At 41.6% G+C, this 7184-nt stretch overlaps 1 long non-coding RNA gene across 2 annotated transcripts; it reads right to left on the reverse strand.

Annotated features, from left to right (window-relative positions):
• Nucleotides 1–2359: 2359 nt before the first annotated feature.
• Nucleotides 2360–6900, reverse strand: LOC148098463 (uncharacterized). Of its 2 annotated transcripts, none has more exons than XR_015720691.1 (4): nt 6810–6900; nt 5407–5503; nt 4239–4283; nt 2360–3612 (listed from the first exon to the last, which is right to left on the reverse strand). It is a non-coding gene; the product is annotated as an uncharacterized LOC148098463 (long non-coding RNA). The 2 variants fall into 2 exon arrangements; XR_015720690.1 differs by having other exon boundaries at nt 2360–3680.
• Nucleotides 6901–7184: the final 284 nt, after the last annotated feature.

Raw genomic sequence — 7184 nt, forward strand, 5'->3', positions numbered from 1 at the left:
GCAGTCAGGCACCACTGAACAGCAGGGTAATGTGTGCAGGCATAAGATGCCCAGAACAACAGGGATTTCTATCTTTTGTGCCAGGCTTAGAATCAGTCATTTAGAGACGCTACTTTGTTGAATTTAACCCAGTTAACCCCCAGATGTGGTGAGGCAAATACACGATACTAACTGTGGGCTGTTAATGTGCGATCTTAATTTGATATTCGTAGTGAAGAATGTATTCAGTACAATGTTTTACAAGACATTTATTAATCTGTGCTTGTATTCAAGTTTACAGCAAACCATCTGAGAAATGCCTTTGAACTGGTGCCCGTTTCTGGGCTTTTCTTTTGTCACAAACTGCTCACAAAGAAGGACGAATGCTTTAGGGAACAAAAGCTTTGGAATGTATTCTGCAAGTACAGGTCAAACGTAATAGCCTCATTGTTTTTGTCACAATCTGGTTGTAGGGACTCAGGCGCAGAGCGGTTAGACGTCTCCAAAAACAGTTTATTTACAGCACTAGTGCACAATATATACAGTGAAGGGAATCCAAAACTCCAGGGAATCACAGGGTAGCTCTCTCACACTCGCTCACGTCTTCTTGCCCATACTCACACACGTTCACACGGCAGGGAGGTCACAGGTCCGGGGAGGAAGGTCTGAAGCAGAAGACAAGGGACGTCACAAACGAATCACGAATCTCAAATTACTAAGCACAAGTTCACAGGAGCAGCAGAAGCACTAACGTCAGTAGTACAATCATCCAGCGACGAGAGGATCTGTGTTCCAGCCTCAAGTAGTGCTCTCGGTGATGACAGGTGATTGTTGTTAGGTGTGTGGGCCAAGGGCGGGAGCCCACAGTGAGCTCCACCCAGGCAGAGATGGAGAGAGAGAGAGAGAGAGAACCTAAACAGCACATGTAGCCTTGTGGGGCCGGCCGGGCAGGCACGGAGACCATGACAGTTTTATAGCAATGCTGAAATAACTTATGTCACTGCAGGACAGTGCAGCCAGTGGGGCTAATTGTTATACTCACTGTGCACGACAAGAAAGCATTTGACATGGTGAACTGCTGCCACGGTTTTAGAGAGACGTCTGTTTGTTATTAGAAGTAGTTGTTCTGTTTAACTTGGGATTTTTCTCCTTTGCTTCTGCGTAGTGTGGAGGTGCCAGATGGTTTAGACTGGTGCTCTGTCTCCCTTTATCCAAACTAAAACTTTGATGCGGTTTTTTATCTTCACTAAACACTTTTTTGCATTGTGTTTATTGTGCTACTGCAAGCATTTCATATATTAGTCAGTTGATTGTTACTGTAGGGCAGCTCTAGGACAATCCCTGATGTGATGTAGCTTGCTTTTATCCAGCAGATTTGACATCTCGTGAGGAGGTTCGAACCCTGTACCCTGACCCTCCTGCTGACGCACAAAGTCTGGACATCCAGCAGCAGGCCCTTCTACGTGAACAACAGCACAACAGCTTCTATTTCTTTTAATATTAGAAGTCAGACAGTTACTCATTACTGAATACAAATGGTGATTGAAGTTATTTAGACAGGACATTAAACAATAAACTTCCAATAAATTATGAACAATGTGTGACTGAATGTGTTCAGCGAAAGACTTTGAAAATATCGCAGCATAAAACCAGTGTAAAAGTACTCAGACTACTTTTGGGGGTATTTATTTGATGATGCAACCAGAAAATGTGCAGGTTGTGAGTTTAACATTTTCAACACTGGAGAAGAAGTACATGTACACAGACTAGCTAATGACAAAGGTTAAATTAAAAAAAAAATTTAAACAGGTTGTTCATTTTTCTGAGCTTATCTGGTGTCCAGTTTCGGTGGCAGTGGCATAAGCAGAGAAGACCCAGACCTTACTCTCCCGAGCCAGCTCCTCCATTATTTGGGGGACACTGAGGCATTCTCTGCTGAGTGCTGTGATCTCCCCAACATGTCCTGGGTGTGTCCTGTCTGTCCTGGTGGGACATGCCTGGAACATCTCACCCAGGAGGCGCTCAAGAGGCACCCTTGTCAGATGTCTGAACCTCCTCAACTGGCTCGTTTAGATGTAGAGGAGTAGCAGTTAACACTAAACGAGACAGACAGCACCTACTGCTGGGGTGGGCCTACAGGAGGGAGAGCTCATGTCGTCTCTTCAGGACACATCACTGGACCCCAAGAAGCTCTCCCCCGAGCTCCCTTTGGCTGCTGGGGTCGGCTCCTCCAGCAGAGCACACAAAAGTAGGAGACTGGAGATGTCATGGCTTAGTTGGGAGACAGTTTGCTTCAAGGCCACTAGAGGGTGCTGCAATAAAACTACAATAAATGAATTGACCTTTTGACCTGCTAACACTTTTATGCAAAACCCTGCTGTTACACACACACACAGAGATTCTAGGTCTGACCAATCATCTCCGCCGTGGGCAAAAAGATGACACTCAATAAAATTCTAAAAAATTTATAATGTTACGCCCCACTTAAAAACTAAGTGCTGACTGGGGTGAGGGGTAACACAAAGTGAAAGAGAAAACAAACTACTGGAGAATAGATGTCATTAAACATAATTTATTGCCCAAAACTACTGCAGTAAAAATAAACACAGGGAAGCTCTTTTCTTCAAGGTCTCCAAAGCCAAAACAACAAAACACCCCCTTTAGCTAAAAATCAAACCAAGTACTCTCTAACCAAAACAAAATACAATGGCTGAGCTCCCTTTCTAACCAAAAACAGGAGAAAACAGTTGAAACAAAAATGGCAGAGAACCCCTACCTGCTTCCACAACGATGAACTAATTCACACAGTAAGGGCACACCTTTGCTTACAATAAAAGAAAGAAAACCAAAGTTTCACAGAGTTTAAACACGCACGCACACACACACACACACACACACACACACACACAAAAATGGGGGAAGTGGCAGGGGTGTGGCAGTTTAGGATGGCAGACTATATGCCGTGGCTGACGAGCTGGAACACACACCTCAGCTGTGGCTCATGAGGCAGACCTGCAACACAAGGAGAAAAAAAAAAACCTCTTCTACAGAGGGAGAGCCACTAGAGGTCAGCGACCGTAACACCCCCCCACATTAAATATCACATACAGTAAACAGACACTTTTAACAACTGTCACCAAGTCCGTTACTGGAGTTAATACTGTCCTGGACAGTGCATCAGCCACCACGTTGTCCATACCTCTCTGATGTCGGATGTCTATGTTGTACTCCTGAGCAAGCAACGCCCATCTCATCAATCTTTGGTCGTGATTGTACATGTGTTTTAGGAATACCAGAGGGTTATGGTCAGTATAAACCATAACAGGGGTGGTGGTTGACCCCACCACGTACACGTCGAAATGCTGCAGAGCAAGCAACATGGCCAGGGTTTCCTTCTCAATGGTGGAATAGTTGAGTTGATGAGGCTTGAACTTAGCTGAGAAGTAGGAAACCGGGTGACTGATGCCATCAACTCACACAATGAATAATAGTTAAAAAAGTCCAGTGTCCCGTTTAGGTACAAAGTAAAAACACACAGTCCAAGGCCAGAGCCAGCTATGCCACAAAGCCAGTTGCACTCCACACGTTGTTCACTTCAACAGGGGTAGCAGTTGTCCTCTGAGACCCACCACCCTGTAAGTAGAAAGCCAGTGATCACTCCATCCTCTGCAACTCAGCTGCAGCATATAATAGGCCCTAGCCTGCACAGAGCGACAAAATAAGACAATTCACTATATAATTCACAGCCCATCCATCCCAAACATATCAGATCATTAGAGGTTTTGTCACATTACATACCTGCACCGAGAGACAAAATAACACAGCAGTGTTTGTAATGTGGGCTATAAGTAGACTAGCATATCAGTGCAATCAATTACACCTGCCTCCAATTAGTCCAGCCCTTTTACAGTCATTGACTGGGTGAGAAAACACGAGCAAATCAACCCAAGAGACAAGCAGGAAGACTCTCTGAAGGCTCCTGTGGCTGCACAGGCAGTCTTACAATTACGAGGTTGGAGAGTTGTTGTTTCAAAATGTTCACACTGATTTCACATGCTCATTAACTCACAACCAGCTGACCATATACACTGCTGCTGCTGAGCTGCTGTTTTATGGAGATTTTCTGAATTTATTTTGCTACCATAAGAACAGACTCCATGCTGAAAGCATGTGCACTGTCGCTTGCAGTGAGTGGCACTAATGACACTAAATTTAATTACGGGTCATGGACAGCCTTCATAAATGCTCATATTACTCACCCACATTGAATTCCAGCACAGGTTCATCTGGGTCCTGACTATTTCCTGCAAAGTAACACAAACGTCATCAGAACATTAAGTCAGAGAAACAACACTTGGAGCTTTTGTACATGATAACTATTACTGCAGTAGTAAAACAAAGTCAAGCAGCAGTACATTTATTAAAATCATCTTCAGCTGTAATATGTAAGCTAATTTAGGTCAAATTTGATTATGTTTAGATGAAAATGAAACTAGTACCCTTGTAATGTCTTTTTAAATTCCGATGCATCCATCGGAGTATGAATGTCGTTAGAAAGCGCTAAGTGTAGATAATGGGTGTGATTGGGTGAATACAAATGTTGTATAGAGCGCTTTGAGTACTCCGTGAGAGTAGAAAAGTGCTATAGAAGAATCAGTCCATTTACCATTTAAAGAAAAGACTGTATCTCTATATAACTTGCATACAGTCAATGGCTGAGACTCCAGCAGCAATTCAGTAACTATCCATCAGACTGGGTCCATGTAAGTAAGTAAGTTTTGAATTACGTATATTTGGGTGTTAAGGTGACACTTTTGCGAAAAAAAAAAATTATATAATTAGGTTTAAAAAACTAAACATGTATGTATTTAAAAACAAGTGTGTTAGAATTACTACAGCAACAGGTTGTAGCTCACTGTACTATTTTTGAGCACAACTTTGGTGCTTTTGCCTCATTTTTAAATCAGTGATCCCAGTAGCACAGTCTAAGCAGAGACCTCAGTGCTTGGCAAACAATCAATAGAATCAATATAATTATTAAAAAGAAACAAAATAAATGCCAACCACATAAAAAAAACCCATAAACTTAAGGAAAAAACAAAACTTGATTTTGTGTCTTTAGGCTATTGTTAACAGCAAGCATGAGGTTAGTGCATATGTATTATTATTGGAAAGATTACTGCAAAGAAAAAAAAAGTTGAACCAGGAGGGGGCGATATTGCTCTTCTTACCATGAGTTACATGCAGGCTATTACTTACCGTGTCACTCACATTTATTTCACAAAACAGCTGAACCACTCAATTCGATTTAATTGTATTTATAGCTGAATCACAACAACATTCTCCTCGAGGTGGTATAGATTGTAAGGTAGGAAGTCTACAATTAAAAAGGAAAAAACCTCAATACAGTGGGAAGGAACAACTCACTTTTAACAGGAAGCACCCTCTGGCAGAACCACGGTCAGGGAGGGGCGGCCCTCTGCGACCTGTTGGGGATGAGGAGAGGAAGACGGGACAAAAGACACTGTGGACGAGAGCCAGAGATGAACAAGAACTAATTATTGAATGCAGAGAAGTGTATAAACACATGGTGGGAATCCCCCAGCAGGGTAGTCCCAGGGTAACTAAGGGAGGATTCATGGTCACCTGATTCAGCCCTAGCTATATGTGTTAGCAAAAAGGAAACTCTGAAACTTAATCTTAAAAGTAGAGATAGTGTCTGTCTCCTGCATTCAAACTGGGAGCTGGTTCCACAGAAGGATGATCCCCTTCTACTTCTAAATATCCTAAAAACCACAAGTAAGCCCACAGTCTGAGAGCAAACTATCAAACGACGAGGTCTTTAAAATAAGATGAATATTCAAGACCTCATGTGTGATGGGAAGGATTCTGAATTTGATGCTGGACCCACAAATCATAAAAGAGACACACTGACTCACACACACCAGAAAGTGCCAAGAATTATAATTATATGTAATTTAGTTTTGCGTTCCTTTATAATGCTTTCAACTATACAAATAAGACACTTCATGAGGGCACCTGAGCCTTGTAGACACAACAAATATTGAACAAACCTCATGCGCCCTGTTGTTGACAAAACGATAAAAACATTGAATGTGTACTTCTGTCTTATTTAGGTCATTTTTGTAGTTACAGAAAATCATTTGAATTCATTTTTCCTAAAATTATTTTAACCCTCTATTGATGCTGTTGACATTAGTTTGTTGCCTCAGGGCAACAACGCGCAATAAGGGTTCCACAGTGTCACAGTTTTCTACATATAGTCGATTAATAAATGTATGAGAAAACAACTAATGGATTCAAATTTTTTATTTGAACAGATATCAAACTGGTTTTCACAGAAGCGTTCAATGGATCAAATACATAAATGGTAAACTGACTGCTTTTTATATAGGGTTTTTGTATTTTGCTCTTGCACTAAAAGCGCTTTATACAACATGCCTCATTCACCTATTCACCCAAACATTATTACAAGCACCTTTTCTACAATTAAGCTAAACATGCATAAAATGTTAGCAGTGGAGATTTGGCACCTGAAAGGACCCCCTTTGATCTACTCCTAGTTTGAGTCTATTTACATTTAAATACTGATACTTCAATTTTGCCTTGGTTTGAGCTCCATAAAGCAGGCAAACCAGAATTAATCACAGAAGGCGAAAAAACACTGAAACTACGTTTTAGGCTGCGAGCCAAACACACCAAAGGTAACCGTGTTTTGAAAAGAGCTGTGAAGAGAAACAGCCAGACTACTGTAATTTCTCAATAAAATATCGCTTATTATCGCTCTGTTTAATTTTCCAGTAGCTCACCATATTTGGGATCTTCTAACACCCACACTTCATGTTTAAACGGTGGTGCGCAGGCGGTGTACCGTCGCAGGACGGATGTAATATTCAGCGCGGTGTGCCTTTTTTCAGTTGCTAAGCAACAGATTTGCCCCGCCCCTTTCGTTATGACGGACGGGGCAATCTTCAAAGGACTGGTGACGTTGCAAAGAAACCTTAAATAGACCTTATATATAGACCTGGCTGTTCAGCTGAAACGCATTTATACAGCGAGACATTAGCAGCGCTTCTAAACGTTCAAACACGGAATTTAACACAAAACAACATTTTAGACATAAATTTAACATTAAAAAACAAAAAAGTGAAATGGCAAGCTCAAACTGTAACACAATGACAAAT

Source organism: Neolamprologus brichardi, chromosome 15, assembly GCF_056152115.1.
Source record: "Neolamprologus brichardi isolate AB-2024 chromosome 15, ASM5615211v1, whole genome shotgun sequence".
Lineage (NCBI taxonomy): Eukaryota > Metazoa > Chordata > Actinopteri > Cichliformes > Cichlidae > Neolamprologus > Neolamprologus brichardi.